The sequence below is a fragment of the Lepus europaeus genome, chromosome 8, assembly GCF_033115175.1.
Source record: "Lepus europaeus isolate LE1 chromosome 8, mLepTim1.pri, whole genome shotgun sequence".
Classification (NCBI taxonomy): domain Eukaryota; kingdom Metazoa; phylum Chordata; class Mammalia; order Lagomorpha; family Leporidae; genus Lepus; species Lepus europaeus.
This window is the reverse complement of record NC_084834.1, coordinates 35,261,362-35,283,264: the sequence shown is the minus strand read 5'-3', so window position 1 is coordinate 35,283,264 and position 21,903 is coordinate 35,261,362. Positions and strand designations below refer to the sequence as shown.

General features: G+C 37.6%; 1 protein-coding gene and 1 pseudogene across 3 annotated transcripts in view; one reads left to right on the top strand and one right to left on the bottom strand.

Annotated features, from left to right (window-relative positions):
* Positions 1–21,903, bottom strand: part of INPP4B (inositol polyphosphate-4-phosphatase type II B) — a 901,292-nt gene that overhangs the window by 603,663 nt on the left and 275,726 nt on the right. The gene's annotated exons all lie outside the window — the stretch shown is intronic.
* Positions 9,334–9,934, top strand: LOC133765511 (BAG family molecular chaperone regulator 2-like; annotated as a pseudogene).

Here is a 21,903-nt window from a genome sequence, read left to right as displayed (position 1 = left end):
ATGCCACTGGCTGTGCTCCCAAGAGGGCTTTGTCCTTTATGAGAAGCTCTGTTTAGCAAAGAGTACCTCTAGTAGGCAGAAAGATGAACACTGCTTTGGAAAAGAAAAAGGTCAACTGATATGACAGAATGAAGGCAGGAATTTGTCAATTTTAAGTGAGTAAAGCTGAAAAAGGTAAAATTCCATTATACAAAAATGTGTTTTTTTGTTTTTTTTTAGTTGAAGGGGGCAACATGTCCATTATCAGACTTGTGTCTATAGTTTGCTGTACCTTGGACTGCTGGCTTCATTTGAGGACTTAACTCAAATTCAAGCAACTAACCAAACAGTACATCCTTATCTATTTCTCATGAATAGATATGAAGTGCACTCTAGAAGAGACTAATAGAGGAGTTAAGTGACAGAGCTAGAAAAGAAACAGCGATATTTAGCAGTGGAATGCCTTGTGATTTAAAATTAAATAAGGCCTATTTATAAGGTGACAGAGTAGAGACGGTCATAGAAAACAGGAATCCATTTTATACTTACATTGGATTTCATTCATCACTTCATATACATTAGACCCATGTACAGTACAAAAATTTAAAAAGTCACAATCATTCTTTAGTGCCTCCAAGGAAGAAATGAAGTCTATTTGCTCATCCTGGGCTGGTATTTCGACTTGTTTTGCATAATAGAGAGTGGAAGAAATAATATTTTGGCAGTTCTAAAAGTATGCCTCAAAAGAACTTGCAGTTATTTGCAGACTTGTCCTTGTCTATATCTTTCTCAGAACCTGCCACTTCCATCTGAGCAAGCCCAGAGGCCAGCACTTTCTTCCAGAGCTTCTACAGGATGCGTGTTCATGGTCCAGTTATTGATGATAGTAACATTTTAGAAACAGAACTCTCTGGAGCACATGGTGTAACATGCAATTCACCCGGGAATGTCAAGAAGGCTTGGATTAGAGGAGACTGGAGTGAGGACTTGAAATAGATTTGTAAGGAGATCAGGTGATGGATGTGAGAAGTATTTCAGGCAAAGGAAATGGTAAAGTTAGGTAGAAGTGAAATACAAAAATATAAGCATGGAGATATGGGGATTTTTTAGTAGGAGAAAATAAGATTTTAGGGAATGGCAAGAAATGACATGTGAATAAAAGACTTTGGATGCTTCCAGAAATACTTTGGGACGAAGCTTATTGATACAGTTCTCAACTATTAGGTCACATTAAAATCAACTGGTGGTGTTAAGGATAGAGGTTTTGTGGGGCCGGCATTGTGGTATATTAGGTAAAGCTGTCACCTCTGAAGCTGTCATCCCACATAGAAATTATTAAAGACCAGTATGGTGGAAGTTTCCAGACTACTGTGGAAATCAAGATAAGAATGTGTAGAGACAAATGGTTTACGTCTCCATTGCTATAGTTCTGATCCCGCTACATGCCAATGGCCTGGGAAAGGCAGAAGATGACCCAAGTGTTTGAGCTCCTGCCTTCAACAGGGAATAAAAGAAGGTCTTGGACCTGGCACGCTGAGGAGTGAACCAGACGATAGAAGCTCTCAGTTCCCCACCACCACCACCCTCTTTCTCTGCCTCTCTCTTTAAATCTGCTTTAGGGGCTGGCGCTGTGGCTAACTAGGCTAATCCTCAGCCTGCGGCACTGGTACTCCGGGTTCTAGTCCTGGTTGGGGTACCGGTTCTGTCCTGGTTGCTCCTCTTCCAGTCCAGCTCTCTGCTGTAGCCCAGGAAGGCAGTGGAGGATGGCCCAAGTGCTTGGGCCCTGCAGCCGCATGGAAGACCAGGAGGAAGCACCTGGCCCCTGGCTTCGGATCGGCACAGCACACTGGCCGTAGAGGCCATTTTGGGGGGTGACCCAATGGAAGGAAGACCTTTTTCTCTCTCTCGCTGTCTAACGCTGCCTGTCCAAAAAAAAAAAAAATCTGCTTTGGGGATGTGGCTTAGTGGGCTAGGCCTCCACCTGCAATGCCGGCATCCCATATGGGTACCAGTTCGTGTCCCAGCTTCTCTTCTTCCAATCCAGCTCTCTGTTATGTACTGGGAGAGTAATGAGAGATGGCCCAATGCTAGGCCCTGGCACTCACGTGGAAGATCTGGAAGAAGCTCCTGGATTCTGGCTTTGGGTCAGCCCAGCTCCGGCAGTTGTAGCCACTTAGGGAGTGAACCACTGTTGGAAGACTTTCTCTTTCTCTCCCCCTCTTTGTCTATAACTCAAATAAATAAAATCTTTAAAAAAATAAGCAAGCAGATTTTTTTTTTTAAATTGAGGTTTTTGAGTGTTCCATGAGTCAAATTCTGATTCAATAACTGTTTGGTGGATCCATGATCCCTTCAATTTTTTTTTTTTTTAATTTTGCTTTTTACCATGTGATCTTGGAGGGTCTGATGCAAGTTATTCATGGGCCACACTTTAAAAAAACATCATTGTAGGTAATGGGAGGTCCCAGGTGTTTCAAAAAAAGAATGACTCTCAGGCATTCTCATATTATTTTCAGATAAGATTTAAGCATTTTCTGGATGTGGTTTGGTGAGTATTTTAAGGCACTCAGAGAAAGAAAAACAAAATACCTCAACTAGTAAGGATAGACTATTAATATACATGATTATATGATAGTAAGGATGAGGACCAATGTGTGGGATATTAGAAGAGTCAATTGTCAGGGAAGTTTGTTGATTGAAAGAGTCTGTGGTGGGGTTAAGAGGATGTCCATGATGTCACCCATATGAAATTACATCTGAGATATGTTGAAGGTGCCCAGGAAGCAAAGCTTTAGAAGTCAGAGACAGAGACTTTCAAGCCATTAGTAACTAGGTGGTAAATCAAACCATGGGTGAAGAACAGAGTTTCAGGGTAAATGAATGAGAAGGTACAGCATCAAGGTCATAACCCACTTGAACATCAGCACTTAAAGGACATGTAACAGATGACAAGTAGCTTACAGGGCAGGGAAGAAACTATCACAAAGTTAAAAGAAAAACATGGCAAAAGTGATGTCACTGTGCCAACAGAAATCAGCATTACTCCAGGCAGAGTGCAATATGTGGTTGCCCTACTTAGGAATTAAAACGTGCCATTTAAAGTCTCCTGTGACCAGTGCCAGTCCAGCTTCGTTAGGGTTTTGGGTACAGAAGACTAAATTACTTGAGTATATGGAGAAGTTATCAGGAAGTAAAGACAGAATTTATGGAACTCTTTGAAAATGTAAAGTATGCAGAAAATGATAAATAAGATGTCAAATAAGCATATAACTACTTACACATTTTGGTGAACTTTGAGTCTTCCTATCCATATATAATTTTAAATAAATAGAATCATGGATTTGAATTATATTCACATGGAATGAAATGACTATCACCCAACAATATAATCATCATGCATACGAATAGTCTATCATGGTTGAAAACATAGTCTATAAAAGCCATAAGTACTTTATATGAGCTATATGTTCTCTGCTTCAACTCTTCACTTCTTTTGAATGGCAGCAGGAAAATCACCTCAAGTAAAATGTAAATGGGTAAGGCAATATGGTTCATAGGCTATCTTTTGCCAAACTCTTATCTACATGATATTTTCATGATTTCATATTGCTTTTGGATATTCCATAAATTATTTAACTTCAAGAAGTGTCTTATGGTAAGGTTCAAATATTTCAAAATGTATGCATAGGAAAAATTCAAGATGGCTGAATAAGGAAAGGACGTGCTGATTTTGATCAAGGGAAGATAACAGAGGAAAGGTGAAGTGGTTGCATTCCCAGGGGAGGGTTGGAGAGAAATTTGCAATGGAAATTCTGCAAAAAAGAGGAAAAAAAGCCATGGAGCATCATGGAGGATGCAAGCACGCTGCTGTGAGCATGTACACTACCAGTGACTCTCACGGATGGGGACAGGAGAAAATGCCATCTCCTGGGGGAAGGTGAGAGAAAATGGTGGTAGCCCATGTCATGGGTAATAGCGCCTGAGGGAGAACCTTACGGACCACACTGAATTTGAGTCTAGCTTGGAGTGCTGGCAGGGAGCAGGTTGCCCACCTAACTCCATGAAGGGATAGTACCTTTCTTTCTCCCCATCCCCTACCAAGGGAAGTAGGGAAGAAGTGCCATGTGCATGCGTATGACAAGGCGATTTTATTGGTGAGATTAATCCATGGTACCCATTGACTTTGAGTTTGGCCTGAAGAATTGGCAGGGGGCAGGTACCCACTTAGGACTATGCAGCACTCCCCTACCACCACTATACCACAGGTGCCTGGACTCAAACTCCAAGACACAGCACCCACAGTTAGCTAGCTATGGGAATGCTTCTGCTATCTCCCATGATTGGGCAGGTTCGTGGTGGTGTGACTGCACACTCTGAGTGTGGGGTATAGCTGGGTCTCAGGGAGTTGCTGTGTCCAGCTGGAGGCTCAGAGTTCCCAAAATGCCTGGGGTAGGTCACCACAGATACCATGCTCACAAAGAAGACACACAGATCCTTTCTGTAGTTCATGTACCTGCATGAGTGGGATGTGTAGCCACTGTAGTGAGCTAACCCCAAGCATTGATCACCATGGAAGAGAGGAGATGAGGCTGTGATCATGCCAGCCAACATGATCATACCCTCTCCACTACTGAAAACATAGGAGATCTATGTCCAACGTGGGTGTCACCCTGGACTCTTGCCTCAGCCTTAAACAATGACCAGAGCTCCCTGGTCAAACCCAGCACACATGTCTGGATATGCATTGAAGGAGAAGGCACTCCATTAATACACAGACATATTTCAACAATAAAAGCCATCAGTAGGAAAAAACCGACAAATGTTTCCACAACACCTAAAAATAAGTGCAGAAATATAAGAAATATGAACAAGGAAGAAAATATGACTGCCCTAAAGGAACACAAAACACTTTGATATCAGGATGTAAAAAGAGACAGATGAAATCCATGAAAAAGAATTCAAAACAATGATCATAAGGTTAATCAAAAACATACAGAAGATAAAGTAATCCATGCATGACATGGATAAAAACTTTTGCCAAGGGATAGAGATATCGAAGAGAAAGTAAACTGAGATATTAGAAATTAAGAATTCAATATGTCAAATGGAAATTACAATGGAAGCCTCAATAGCCAACTTGGTGAGGCAGAAGAAAGAATATTTGAAATAGAAGACAAATCCTTGGAAAAATCTCAGAAAAAAGGAAAAACTGAAAATAGTGTTCAAGATTTATGGAAAATCATCAAATGGCTAAATATGTGTGTCTTGCAAGTTCCTGAAGGTGTGAAAAGAGAGAAAGGATTACAAGGCTTATATAGTGAAATAACAGCAGAAAAATTCTCTAATTTGGAGAAAGATTGGGACACCCAAACATAGAAAGCACAAAGACTTCCTAATAGACATTATCAGAGAAAATCATCATAGCACCTTTTTGTCAAACTTTCAATAGCAAAAAATAAGGAAAATATTATAAAATGTGCACAACAAAAATACTAGATTACCTTCACAGGATCCCCAGTTAGACTAAGATTTTATTTCTCATCAGAAACCCTACAAGTTAGGATAGAATGGGAGACATAGTCCAAGTCCTAAAAGAAACAAAAACTGCCAACAAGAATATTGTGCCATGCAAAGCTCTCATTAATAAAGGAAAGTGAAATAAAGACCACCCAAAAAATAACCTAGAAACTCAAGGAATTTTTTGCCACTCATCCAGTCTTAACAAAAATATTTAAGGATGTGGTACACACAGAAAAAGAGGATAGTCATGAAATAATGTGAAGGCAGAAATTCTCCTAGCAAAATTACAGAGGAAATCCAAAGCAAACCATAGGAATATTTATTGAAAAATGGTAGGACCAAATTCATCACTTATCAATAATAACCTTGAATCTAAATGGCCCTATTCTCCAATTAAAAACTAGACTGGGTGGATTTAAAAACAAGATCAATTTTGCTGCCTGCAAAAAACATAACAAAAATACACACAGACTAACAATTAAAGAATGAAAAAAGGTATTCCATGTTAATACAAAGGAAAAATTAGCAGGAATAGTCAATCAAATATCAGAAATAATATACTCTAAGACAAACTGTTAAAGAGACAAAAAAGTGCATTATGCAATGATTAAGGGAACAATTCAATGGGAAGATGTGACTATAGTAAATGTACATGCATCCAATGCAAGGTTGTAATGCTATTTAAAACAAATGTCAGAGGCTGGGGCCAGGGCTGGCACTGTGGCACAGTATGATAAGTCTCCAGGTACAGCTCTGGCATTTCATATGGGTGTCAGTTTGTGTCCCAGCTGCTCCTCTTCCAATCCAGCTCTCTGCTATGGCCTGGAAAAGTAGAAGAAGATGGCCCAAGTGCTTCGGCCCCTGTACCCACATAGGAGACCTGGAAGAAGCTCTTGGCTCCTGGCTTTGGATCAGCCCAGCTCCAGCCACTGCAGCAATTTGGGTAGTGAACCAGAAGATGAAAGAACTTTCTGTTCCTCCCTCTCTCTTACTGTCACTCTACATCTCAAATAAAAAAAATCTTTAAAAATTTAAAAATTTAATGGATGTAAAGAGATACATAGGTTCCAAAACAATAATAATGGGAGACTTCAACACTGCACTTTCCTCAATGGACAAATAAATTAGACAATAAATCAGCAAACAAAATACTAGCTAATCAAATCCAATAACACAAGAAAAAAAAATCACCTGGATCAAGTGGGATTTATCCCTGGGTATGCAGGAATGGTTCAACATATGCAAATCAACAAATGTGATACACCATATTAACAAATTGAAAAATAAAAACCATAAGATTCTCAATAGGTGTAAAGAAATCATTTGATAAGATACAACATTTTCATTAGAAACAACTTAAGTAAATTTTGTATAGAAGGAACATTTCTCAACACAATCAAGACAATATATGATAAATCTCCATCATATTGAATGTGGAAAAATTGGAAACATTTCCATTAAGATCTGGAACCAGACAAGAATGTACACTCTCACCACTGTTATTCAATATAGTTATGGAAGTTTTAGCCAGAGCTATTAGGCAGAAAAAGAAAGCAAAGGGATATAAATTGGAAAGAAGGAAGGCAAATTATCCCTGCTGGCAGATGAAATCATCCTATGTACAAGGGGAACCAAAAGACTCCATGAAAAGATTATTGTAACTCTTAAGAGAGTTTGGCATAGTTACAGGATATAAAATCAACACACAAAAATCAATAGCATTTGCATACTTTGAGAATGCCATGGCTGACAAAGAACTTATGAGATCACTATCATTGACAATAGCTATGAAAAACTTAAAAACCATTTAACCAAGGATGAAAAAGACTGCTACAAAAATTACAAAACATTAAAGAAATACATACACACACAAACTCTGCCCTGTTCATAGACTGAAAAAATTAATATCAAAATATCTATACTACTGAAAGCAATTAATTTACAGATTCAATTCCATTCCAACCAAAATAATGATATTTTTCTCAGTTCCAGAAAAAAAAAATGCTAAAATTCATATGGAAACACAAGAGACCACAAGTAAGTGAAATAATCTTAAACAACAAAATAAAAGCCAAAGGCAACACAACAACAGATTTCAAGACAAACTACCAGGCAGTTGTAATCAAAACAGCCTGGTACTGTCACAAAAATAGACATTTGAACCAATGGAATAGAATAGAAACTCTAGAAATTAATCTATGCATCTTTAGCCAACTATTCATTGCCAAATAAGCTGAAATCAATCCCTGGAGACAGTTCAGTCTCTTTGACAAATGGTGCTAGGAAAATTGAATCTACTCACGCACAGATATGAAACAAGACCCCTACCTTATACCTTATACAAAAATCAACTCAAAATGGATCAAAGACCTAAACCTGTCAGACCAACAAATTACTAGAGCAAACAATGGGGACACTCCACAAGACATTGGCACAGGAAGAGACTTCTTGTACCAGAACCCAGAAGTACAAGCAATCAAAGCCAAAATAGACAAATGGGATTACATTAAGCTAAGAAACTTCTGAGTTTTTTTAAAACTTTAATTTAACGAATATAAATTTCCAAAGTACAGCTTATGGATTACAAGAACCTTCTGAATTTCAAAGGAAACACTCAACAAAGTGATTAGGCAACTGCCAGAATGAGAGAAAATATTTGCAAACTATTCAATGAATAAAGAATTAATATCCAGGGTGTATGAAGAACTTAAGAAACTCAACAACAACAAAACAACCCAGTTAAGAAATGGGCAAAGGACTTGAACAGGCATTTTTCGAAGGATGAAATTCAAATGGTCAACAGAAACATGAAAAAATGCTCAGGATCACTAGCCATCAGTGAAATACAAATCAAAACCACAATGAGGTTTCACCTCAACCCGATTAGAATGGCTATCATCCAAAAATCAAAAAAACAAATGCTAGTGAGGATGTGAGGGAAGAGGTACTCTTAATACACTGTTGGTATGAATGTAAACTAGTACAACCATTATGGAAGAAAGCATGGCGATCCATCAGAAATCTGAATACAGACCTACTGTATGACTCAGTCATACCACTCCTGGAAATTTACCCAAAGGAAATGAAATCAGCATATAAAAGTGTGCCTCTGTGTTTACTGCAGCCCAATTAATGATAGCTATGACAAGGAATCAAGCCAGATGTCTGTCATCTGATGACAGGATAAAGAAAATGTGGGTTTTTTTTATGTATGATGGGATACTATTCAGCCATAAAAAATGAAATCCTGCCATTTGCAACAAAATGCATGTAACTTGAAACCATTTTGCTTAGTGAAATAAGTCTCAAAAAGACAAATACCATATGCTTTCTCTGATATGTGGCAGTTAATATAGAGTACAAAATAATGTATAGAAATTCACCAGACATCTAGTGGTATGATTGCTGTTTTTCGCCCTTGTTTATACTCTTGTGGATCTGTGGATATCGTGGATCTGGCTTTCCTATTTTTCTTTTGTTGAATATTGTGGTGAGTGGTGAATTAAGTTTGTGATTATAAAGTGGATTAAAATTGTGTCTTTGTAAATGAAATAAATTTTAAAAAGTAAAATAAAAATAAAAATAATTCAGGGCTTTAAAAGGTGCTAAGTGTGGTTTGAGTCCTGGCCTCTCATCCTCTGCTGCAACACCTTCGAGAAATTACTTCTGCGAAGATGCATTTTTTCATCTATGAAATAAGAACAGGTTTATTGTATGCATTTCAGATAATATTTAAGAATCTAATATTGCACACAAAGTATGTAATAAATGACAGCTAATAGCAAATATTTCCTTTTGTGGTACTCATCAAACAATGTAGAAGACATTCAACAGATGGCTTGGGTAAATATTAACGCCAAAGCCAATGAGGGATGCTTCTGCCACTCCTCCTCCATGTCCAACCACTCCAGCCGCTTGCCAGAGAGCCTGGACCAGCTGGCGCTCAGGGTTGAGGCTTTGAAAGAAGCAGCCAGTGCTGCTGAGCAAAAGAAGGGAATTCTTCTGGAAATGATCCAGAGAATCCAAAACAGCCAGCAATGGAGAAAGAGAATTAAATCTGACTGTAAACCCACTTGGTGGGACAAACCCTCACTGTTGGCGTTTCAGGAGAAACAATTCAAAACCCACAGCAGCAAGAATCCCTAAAACATGCCACGAGGATTATTGAGGATGTGGTCAATAAGTTTCTAGGTGATTTGGGAAATGTTCAGAGTCATTTAATGTCACTCTACAGCGCCTGCTCATCTGAGGTGCCACCAGGGCCAGCTGACCAGAAATTTCAATCCATAGTAATCGGCCGTGCTCTTGAAGATCAGAAGAAAATTAAGAGAAGATTAGAAACACTGAAAACTGACAAAGCCATCAAGCTATTAGAGCATTCTAAAGGAGTCGGTTCCAAAACTCTGCAACAAATGCTGAAAGCAGATTTAATTAGTCTTTAAACCTAAGAGCATTTACAGATAATGATGTAAAAATGGTAAGGTACTATTTTAAATGAAAACTAGTTCTTTACATTAGACATAACCACGCATTTGATACTGACAGTTGTTTCAGATGAGGAAAATATTTCCAGTGCCAGCAGTTTTGTGAATACCAATTAAAATCAGAACTATTTTAATTATCTAGAAGATTTTACACAAAATTCTTGTTCTAGGATCTAGCACATTACTTATGTTTTTTTCTGTTCTGTGTAAAGTATGGGGGGGCATTAAACATTCTTCGGGGGGCAAAGCACCACTTCTCTTTCCCAGGCTTTCTCTGTCAAGGAAACACTTGGGTACCTGGGGCATCTACCTAGTTATGCTTTCCCTTAGGCAACATACACACTTACTATACTCCTAGTGTTAGCACAGCGCTATGTTTAGAGGAACAAGAGGAATCACAAAATAAGTCTTTCCTTACATTTTCTCATTCAGTTGCTTTTTAAAGGCATCTATAATGAAATCATTTTGAACTTCTGTGCATCTCACAATATGTGGATAATATGTGGTTTTTGAACATGACATAAAGTATGAGAGTCACCTGTAATTTTACCACTGTGAACAATACTATATACATTTCATCTTCTCTCAAATGAGCAACTTCTCTAAAATTACAATATTGTAACTTGGCTTTTCCTTAAGCTAAATGTTGCTATAAGGTCTGTCTACTTGTCAGCTTGAAAAGTTCTGTTTCGTGCAGTCGTACAACAGTTTACTTACCTGTTCCCCTCTTATTGGACATTTAGGTTGTTTCCATCTTGTTGCCATTACTTTAGTATATTTATGTACATAGAGATTCATCCTTCTTTTTTTATTTCCTTGGTATAAATTCCAGCAGTGGATTTATTGTGTCAAAGGGTAGATACAGTTTCATAGTCTGACACATATTTCCAATTTTTTTGTGTCAGTTCTATCAATTCATATTATCTTTAGTAATTAAAATGTAGCCATTTCACCGAAATCATTCCAACATTGAGCATTAAACTTTTTCTAACATTATATATATATATATGACACTCAAAATGTATGCATAAATATGTTTAAATAGCCACATATATTATCTTGGAAAAATAATACATATTCATCAAAAGGAGATTAATTAAATGATTTTTGGTGCACATAATTTATTTCAAAAATATTAAATACAAAGTTAGACCACTAAGTACATTTTCATTCCTTCCCTGAATTATTTTTTTTCATAGCTCAAACTTTTCCCACTTAGACCTTTCAATTTGGGATACATGTGGTCATGTATTTTGATTTGACAAAAGAGGCATATAAAAGTGTTTAAGATTATAATACAATACTGTTTAATCAGAAGAACTTCTTCAAATCCTCCTGTTGTTACAGTAATGCTCTTTTTGGTCTAGGCCTAAAATTACACTTGGCATTTAGTTGTGATGTCTCCATCATTTTAATATGAAACCACTTCTCAGTCTTTGTTTTTGTGATCTTGACAACTTTTAGGACTCCTGCCCAGGTACTGTGATACTACAGGACCAATTATCCCACTGAATGCCCAGACCTTGGTTTCTGAACACTAGTCTCCAACCAAAAAAAAAAAAAAAAAAAAAAAAAAAAACAGCTGCTTAGAGAAATAGCTGACTCCAGGCCTAGGGCAAAGGAAGTACAGGATAAACCTAAAATATATTACTCCAGAAAATATGGGAGTGCTTTAAAAAAGAATAGGTACATTCCAAAAGACAATGTAAATGAGGCTCGTAAAGGTCAAACCTGGGAACTATGAATAATCAAAATATAGCTTGACTGTAATGTATTAGAACCCCTACAATCACAGAAGGATTCACATCTCTGGACTAATATAAACAAATGAATGGATAAATAAATAGGTAAAGGAAAAGGGAAAACTTCCCCTTGCTATAAAATTCCACTAGTATCTATACATTAAGGAATGATTCAAACAGAAAATCATTATTTGACAAACACCATAGTAATATTTGTTTCAGAAGAGAACCATCTGGATGCTAAAATTAGTGGTAAAGGTGTGATAAATAAGAGTATTTAAATAATTTAATTTTTTCCTCATAAGACAATTGCTAAGTACAAAGAAACATGGTGGGGATATCTAACAGACAACGTCATCACCAAGTGATCACAGTTGACACTTTCAGTAATGGAACAGATTAACATCAAGTACCTTCTGACATGGTATTCTACGAAGGTCACAACATCACTTTTGGTACCCTTACCCAAAATCCAAAGCTGAATTTAAATATGAGAAAACATCAGGGCAAACGTATTGAGTATCAGAACCTAGCTGACCTAGTATTACATACACTGAGGTACATGCTCATGTGTTAGGTGCACTTTCAGACTGTCCTGCATAGGTTCACAAAGAGATTCATTTAGGGAATTTTAAGAGAAATCACAGGAGGAGAGCTGTGCTTCAAGGAGATGGAGCTGACAGCAGAGGGTAGGATACCAAATGAAGGGGGTGGAAATGAAGGCTATGCAAGGCGCTGATGCTTGTAAGGGATCTATTACATTATTTCAGGCACATCATCATAATCATCTCAACTAGGGTAACGGCTACAGAAGTGGAAGAGAGGAGAGTGAGCAGAGAAATAATATGAAGAATAATCAAAATGATTTTTCCACTCATTGGATGTGAAGGGAATGGAGAAGTACTGGGCACCCAGGTGTGTGGACAGAAGGTGGGTCAGAAGGACAGAGAAGGGAATCTGGTTTTCCAAAGATGTTTGATGTCTAACTGGGATTTCCTAACTGGAATGGCTAGCAGACATCACGAAAGGCACGGCTGCAGTCCAGGAAGGAAGGATAACACATCGGACAACTTGTGATTGGCACAGAACTGAGTTCAAGGAGAACACCTTAAAAGGCATTCCGGGACACAAGTATTTAAAGCTAACACTTCTCAGGTCAGAATTTTCTGTGGCCCATATGAATTCCTGTGTACACTGGAACTTTGCAAGGAACTAAAAAGAAATGCAAACCTCTTTTACTATCAGTTTCTAAGTACAAAAGCAATTAGACATGTACAAAATCATAAGTGACTAATTAAGAAAAGGCAAAAGAGGATTTCTGTTTTTATCTGTGAATTCTGGTGGGCTTTAGGCAGAAGCAAAGATTATATTCAGAAATTCCTATGGTTTCTGACAGTGACTCTGAGAGCCTAGTCAACCTCAGAGATGATCCACTCAATTACAGATTGTTAACTGATTCTGCACTCAAATATTTACATAGGGGTTAGCTGGGAAAGACAACAGGAGCCATTTAATATTCACTACGTCTCAGCCTATTTTAAGAGCAGACTGAAGCTAAGAGTTTCAGTCTTCATTCCCTGTATAGTTTGGCAAAGTGTTGCATGCTGAATAACTACACTGAAGCAGCATATGATCCTTTGCATAAATTTTAATACATAGGCAGCAACATAACGCAGGTTAACTCTGAGGATCGACAGAGTATCCAGGCAATCAACACACTGGGCCCAAGGGCATAACAGCCTTCACAGGAAATAAGGGTTGGGGCGCAAGTTGCTGATAGCTAACTGTAGCTCATTATTCTTCCCACAGTCCCCTCCTGGTGGCCAGAAGGGTTCTTGACTCTCCCCCTCAGTATTAAGGTGAGAGGTTGAGGCTGAAAGAAGCAGAGCAGCTCAGTCTGCAGAAAGGGTAGGGCGAATGAGAAGTAGCCTTCATTTTAGGAAATGCATTAAAAGCTTTAGTGAATACCTGCTGAAATAAGTTTGCTGCCATTCAATATTTTTTCCTTATATCCAGTACCTGCAATAGTGAAATAGATACCTATGTAATGAGAAAAGCACAGACAAAAGGGCATATCCCTGATGCAAACACAGTGCTTGCCTTAAATTACCACCGCCAAAGTAATCACATTCTTAAATCCTCCTCTAGCCAGAGCTCATTGCATACTCTAAGGCTGGCTTTTCATTATTGCTGTTTACTTATTTATTCTCTTGAAAACAATGAAAAAGCATTTCTAATTCAGGTACTCTCAAGTCATACTCTACATTTTTTGCAGTTGAAATACAAACTTACTTAAGATACTGCTCACCTCAAACAACCATATTTTCAAAATAGATCCTCCAGGAGACTGTTAGAGTAGCAGGTCGAGGGAGGGGTCAGTTAAAGATTACGATTTCGGAGATAAAATAAGATTGACTGTAAACTCAGGGCGGAATCTTTCCCCTCATTCTCTCCCGATTTTAGTTTGGTTCTGATTTTTCCTTTACCTCTCTCCTTTCCTCTTTTTCTTTCATTGGGTAGAATTCTAAATTACAGGGAGAAGGCATGGCCCAAGCTTACCGAGTGCGTTTTTTTCTTCTGAAATCGTTTCTTGCAGTTTCAAGTTGGTTTCCAGCTCGGGGCTTCTTCTGCAAGACCTGAAACCTCATCACTTCTAGTGACTCACCCAGGTACAAAGTCTACTGCAGAACCACCCGAATGCTTGACTCATCCAGAAATCAGCGGGCTGGCACGGAACACTTCCCGTTTTCTCACATACAGGCAGGAATTAGAAAATGTGTACACAACAACCAAATGAAGAAATAAAGGATATGGACCTTGGACTTTGTTGCTATTCACAAGATTTCCCTTTTCTCGCTACTGGATATCAGGTAAATCCCTAAGTATTCTAAACAAGTTAATAAAAACTGGGTATTTAAATATGCAAATTAGGTAAGGCAAATCTCTAAAATAAAAGGGGAGGTTCCCCCCCCTTCATCATTGATGTATTGAAATCAGAAGGAATGTATTAATAATTCTGTTAGATAATTATAAACATACTTAACTGCTACTGAAGGAGATATTATTTGATTGGACACACTTCAATTTAGCACTACTCAGGACTCAGAATTTCCTCTCTGTTGGAAAACAGCTGAACAGACTTTATATATATATTATATACATATATAATATATATAGTTTTTAACTTCTCAGTAGGTTTAAGAAACATTTTACAGGCAAATGAACAAACTCATATGGTAACTGAAAAAGGATTATCATTAATACTTATAGGTCATAAAGACCTGACTTTTTCAAATGCAAATGTTATGATGAGACTAAAACTTAAAAAAAATAAACTAAGTGTGACACTTAGCTAAAATTGTTTAGATAACTGAGATCAGATTAAAGAATTATTTAATACCACATAATTTTTAGTTTGTATATTAGCATAGGTGGGAAAGACTGCATACATGTACCTACTTTTTGCCCCCTTCCCCCACTGTCTGACAAATTCTAGATGGCCACTGGATGCCAATAAGGAAAGGGAAAACTACACATTTTTCTTTAAATTTTGACCTTGTATTTGGAATAAAGGATAATTCTTGCCAATATTTGTTCCATTCTATAGCCTTCTGAAACAGAAAATATCTATCTCTTAGCAATGTCATAAACCTTTATTCCTATCACAGAAGTACTGCTTTCCTGATGAAAATATTATAGGAAAATAAATATTCTTACACAACCTTGAAAACCATCTGCCATGATGTTTTACAATATGCAAGAAAACTCAATAAGAAAAAAATAGTAGAGACAGAAGTTTTGGGTATAATAGCAGCATCTAAGAACTAGAAAAACAGACACAAAAATTAACACCAAAGGAACATGCAAGACTCCCTACCACTTCAAATACGTATAGTTTGCCGTTGCTTAAAAAAAAAATCTTCCTTCCTATTTTAAATATGTTTTTACTCCAAAAAGGAATGACGTATTTACTTTTGTTTATTAACAACCACATAGTGCTCCATTGTGTGCCAAATCTGTTGTAAGTCCTTTCTGAATATGAAATCACTGGACTTGTATAAAAACAAACCTATGGAGGGAGCACTGTTGTCATACCTGTTTTACAGATGAGAGAAACTGAGCAAAAAAGAATTGAAACTCGGGTAGTCTGTGACAGGATTTCTACCCTGAACACTACATTATCTGGTAATTTTTTCCTTTCTCTTCAGTGTAGTTATATAAATATTTCTCTAACATATAGGTAATTCAAATATGATAATTATAAGAAAATCAATTTCAATGTTAAAGTTACCATTAAAATCCAAATTAACATGTTAATAGCTCACTGGATATGTATCTTCTTTCTTGAAATCTTTCCTATAAAACATAGGTCCACAGGTTTTCCTTCCACCACTGATAGACTATTGTGATTTGATCCATTAAAAAATGTAAATACTTAACCCATGTCACTTCTCATACATACATTTTCTCTATATAGCATATACATAGGTCTACATTTTTCTTTCCTTCTATAAAATATGATACATTGTTTTATTGGTTAGTGAAATACAAGGGTCAATGAGAATCATTCTTCTCCAAAATTTGAAGAAAGTAAAGAACAAATAAATGTTAGAAAAAATTAATTTGCATCTCCCTGTAGAAAACTATGATGTACACTAAAGAAGTCACATTGTTTTTCAGTGCCTACAAACCAACAGAAAAGGACTAATATTGCTTCTTTATGTATTTTCTTTCATACCAAATAATTAACTGATTTTCAGTGACATTAATTACATGCTTTCTTGGTAAACAATGAAATCCCAGGAGCCACATTGCTTCTGAACACTCACTTAAAATTAGAGATCTCATTATACTTGATCCTAAAGCCACAGAAAATTTTCAGCACACTATGAAAATTAATTAATAATTTACTTCCTAATGATAAAATTGCAGTAACAGATAACATTTCTTAAAATTTCATGAACTGATGGGAGAGGGATAAAATACAAATTCTGAAGGTAAATTAATTTGTAACCAATTTGAGAGAAGGCTTAAAACTGTACATTTGACTATAAGCCACATGAAGGCAGGATCTGAGTCGGCTCTGTTCTTGAAAGGAAACCTAACACATAGAAGACATTCCACGGTTAGGCCATTTAAACTATATTCAAAATAAGAGTAAAAAAATACATTAGCGGCCGGCGTCATGGCTCATTTGGCTAATCCTCCGCCTGCGGCACTGGCACCCTGGGTTCTAGTCCTGGTTGCTACTCTTCCAGCTCCTCTTCTCTTCTGTGGCCTGGAAGGGCAGCAGAGGATGACCAAGTCCTTGGGTCCCTGCACCCACATGGGAGACCAGGAGGAAGTACCCGGCTCCTGGCTTCAGATTGGTGCAGCACCAGCCTTAGCAGTCATTAGGGAATGAACCAACAGAAGGAAGACCTTTCCCTCTCTGTCTATAACTCACTCTCTCTCTCTGTTTAACTCTGCCTGGCAAAAAAAAAAATAATAATAATACATTAGCAACCTTTAAATAGCCTAAAACATTTCAATATTTCTGCATATAAGTAAATGCATTTAGGGGCCACAGATTAATTCTTAATCATTTATTTTACCATTCATAGCACAGGTGTACTACTCGACAACTAATGGTTAATGAATTTTACTTACCTCCTTCCTTCATTTCAGACCAAATTTTTTTTTAATTTATTCATTTGAGGTCAGAGTTACACAGAGAGGAGGGGCCGGGGGCGGGGCAGAGAGAGAGAGGAGGAGCGAGAGGTCTTCCATCCACTGGTTCACTCCCCAATTGGCCGCAATGGCCGAAGCTGCGCTGATCTGAAGCCAGGAGCCAGGACCTTCCTCCAGGTTTCCCACACTGATACAGAGGCCCAAGGACTTGGGTCATCTTCTACAGCTTTTCCAGGCCATAGCAGAGAGCTGGATTGGAAGTGGAGCAGCCAGGTCTAGAATCGGCGCCCATATGGGATGCTGGCACTTCAGGCCAGGGCATTAACCTGCTGTGCCACAGCACCGGCCCCCCAAATTTCTCTTGCTACATTTCACCCACTCAACCCTTATCACCAAAAGAAGACATATGCTTTTCCTCTATGACAACCCAATATCCTTCATTAGACCTTCTCTCTTATCTAAAAGTTAATCACATAATTACTCTCCTAGTTTTCTACCTGGCTCTTATTAAAAGTTCCACGAATTCGGCGAACTCAAAAGGCTTTCATAGCCTTGGCAACTCATGACTAGAACCTAGGGAGATTACTGACGCCATGAACAAGAGTGTCAAATTGTTAAGTCAACAACAGGAGTCACTGTGTACTTACGTCTCATGTGGGATCTGTCCTTAATGTGTTGTCCAATGAGAAGTAATGCTATAACCAGTACTGAAACAGTATTTTTACACCTTGTGTTTCTGTGTGGGTGCAAACTGATGAAATCTTTACTTAGTATATACTGAATCGATCTTCTGTATATAAAGATAATTTAAAATGAAAAAAAAAAACCTTGGCATTAAATTGGAAATGGCATAGAAAATTAATCAATTTTTTAAAAATATCATGTAGGATCTCTGTCCTTAATGTGATGTACATTGTGATTTAATGCTATAACTAGTACTCCAACAGTATTTTTCACTTTGTGTTGCTATGGGGGGCAAACTGTTGAAATCTTTACTTAATATATACTAAACTGATCTTCTGTATATGAAGAGAATTGAAAATGAAAAAAAAAAAGTTTGCTTTTAACTAACTCCAACTTATATACCCAGAGTTCCAGGAATCCTCACTCAGTCAGTGGCTGTTTCCCTAAAATAGAAGATTACAAACAGGGATAAGAAGTAGAGGGGAAAAATGGGATTGGAGTCTTTGCACACTCAATTGGAAACTTCATATTATTCATATTTCAGAAAAGCACCCAATTTACCTATCGCCTATTTTCCTTATTTTTCTCTTCTTTTTCTGATTTTTCAGTTTGATCACATACCTTGATATTTTTCACTCCAATCTAACTAAACTGAGAAATGTTTTAAATACTTATAATTTTAAAAAAAATTAAGATATACAGCATGATGTATTGGCATAGTATATAGAGTCAAATGATTACTACAGTCAAGCAAATTAACCTATCCATTATCTCCCACTTGATTTAAGAACATAAAAGTTGGCTAATCATTATTCACATATACTGATTACCATTTATGTTTCAAGTAAGCCAATAATGGTTATATGTGCCTCAAATATGCCTAAGAATCTTTGTTGTGAATTCTATTTAATAGTATTCTTATCACATGCACTCATCTTTAAAAATTATTTCATAAATCATAATTCCTCACAATAAAAAATAAAAGATACCTATCTACAGATTAAAAACATTGTCCCAATAAGTGGAAAAGTAAGCTTTATTGGAGGCCACTGTATGAATGAGGATAGTTTTGCCAATGGAATGTTAAAGAGTTAATTTGAATCAGATTATTTCAAAAGTAGAATCAGATGGCTAAAGAAAACATACATCTCTTTTACCAAGTGATATTTTGGAAAACTATCTTGATAAATAGTAAATAGCATTTGATACACAAAAAGCACTTGATAAATACGAATCTAATAGGTGAGTGAATGAATACACAAATGAATGAATGAAATACTTTCAGATTTATACCAAGATTACGCAGTGTGTGAAGATTTAGCCATTTTTTACATTCCCAAGTTGTATGTTTCAGCTTCTTAGTCAACCAGTTCTAAAAACTGTTTTTTTTGGCCAGCGCCGTGGTGCAACAGGCTAATCCTCTGCCTTGCGGCGCCGGCACACCGGGTTCTAGTCCTGGTCAGGGCACCGGATTCTGTCCCTGTTGCCCCTCTTCCAGTCCAGCTCTCTGCTGTGGCCCGGGAGTGCAGTGGAGGATGGCCCAAGTCCTTGGGCCCTGCACCTGCATGGGAGACCAGGAGAAGCACCTGGCTCCTGGCTTTGGATCAGCGCAATGCGCCGGCCACAGCGGCCATTGGAGGGTGAACCAACGGCAAAGGAAGACCTTTCTCTCTCTCTCTCTCTCTCTCTCTGTCCACTCTGCCTGTCAAAAAAAAAAAAAAAGAAAAAAGAAAAAACTGTTTGTTTTTTTTTTTTTTTTTTTGGATTGTCAGTATTAGCTTCCATGAATTTTATCTTCTTGTTCTAAAGGCTTTCTGGTCTTTGACAACTGCACATCACACTGGTGATTTCAACTAAGTCTAAAAAAGCAATTTACAGCTAACCTTTCCATTCTAACAAAGATAGTCTTTACACCAACCTCATTTGGCAAACTGGTTCCTCCCTCTACTCTACAATCCCTACCTGAAATATTCCTCAACTTCCTCTTTATCTGTTCCCTGACCTGGAATAGGTCAGTCTTCTATCTGTGCTTAGGGTCCTGTTCAAATCTCACACTCCACCCAAGCCTGCCCACCCGGACACAGCCCAACATGATCAATCCTGCTTCATAATTTGGTGTCAGCGTTTTCTATCTTTCATGAAGACATAATCAGGCCCTGCTAGCATTAAATGCGGTTGCCACAGTCACTTTCAGAATTACCTGGAACAAAGTGACTTGAAGGTTAGACACCGAATCCCCTGAGATACCTTGTTCTCATGACAACTTTTGTCCTGGTCTCACTAGGGACAGAAAAACCACCAATTTATCAACAAAATAGTTTTCAAAATTGTCAGGATTCAACAAAATATCCTCTTCAATAAAAGCTTCCCTGGCCAGTTTTGTCAAATTTAGCAGGATTTCTCATAGTCCCTTAAATAATTAGTACATAATTCTCATATAGCACTTGCCACAACATGCTATTAAACCTTTGTTTGTTCATCTATACAGCAATTTCCTGCCTTCAGCTGCACAGTTCCCTGAACTAAGGCCAGTAACACTCATTGTGATCCACCATGATATCAGCTCCAGATGGGCAGGTTTCATTGAATGTCTGCTGTGTAGCTGGATGGGTGAACAAATGCATGGATGCATGGAAATGCGGGTTTAGTGGAAATCAGAACACAGCTTCACTAAATATCATTCAGTGAGCACTGAGAGTCTCAAGCCATTCAACAAAACCCTGTTAATCCTTAATTTAGCTGAAACAGCTTTCAACTCTTATAAGGGTCAAAAGTAGAGAAATTTACTGTAGAAAATGGTTTCCCTTAGGAAGTGTTAGGCATAATATTTGGCCCTCAGTTCAGTCTGAAGTCCCATTCAATCATAGTGCAGCACAATCATAACGAAAGGCCAAACAAGAAGGGTAAAACAGAAAAAGGAAAAGGAATGACAGAGTTCCCACGGGACAGAAACAATAGGTAGGTCCATTCGAGGAGAAAAACCAACACAAGAATCATAAAAATACTTTTCTGTAAGCTACAGAGGACTTTGAATATCTATTCTGATTTTACAGAGGAGAATCCTCAGGGCCAGAGTGTATTATGAATTGACCAGTTATAATTAACTGAAAAAGCTTTGCTTCAACCATCTACTTTCTCTCCTGTTATACCTCACTGTCTTTTCAAGATATTTTTATTGCTGCTGTCATGAACTTAAGAGCTCTACAATAAAAAAGATAATATAAACACCACTGAGACCCTAACTTCTCATCAATAAGACAGAATGATCAGAATGAGTAACTCAGAGGTTCTGTCAATATTAAATGAGATACCAATCATGAAGTGCTGAGGACAACGATGGCATATGTGAAACCCTCAACAAATGCTACTATTATTAGTTACATCACCTGGTTCAATCTCATGTTGTCTTCTTAATGCAGAAGCTGAGATGAAACCAGATGTAGTATAAATGATAAATTCAATGCTGTGTCACAAAAATGAAGCTTAACATAATTATATTTTTTTTAACATTTATTTAATGAATATAAATTTCCAGTGTACAGCTTATGGATTACAATGGCTTCCCCCTCCCATAACTTCCCTCCCACCCGCAACCCTCCCCTCTCTCGCTCCCTCTCCCCTTCCATTTGCATCAAGATTCATTTTCAATTCTCTTTATATACAGAAGATCAATTTAGTATAAAGATTTCAACAGTTTGCACCCACATAGAAACACAAAGTGAAACATACTGTTTGAGTACTAATTATAGCATTAAATCACAATGTACAGCACATTAAGGACAGAGATCCCACATGAGGAGCAAGTGCACAGTGGCTCCTATTGT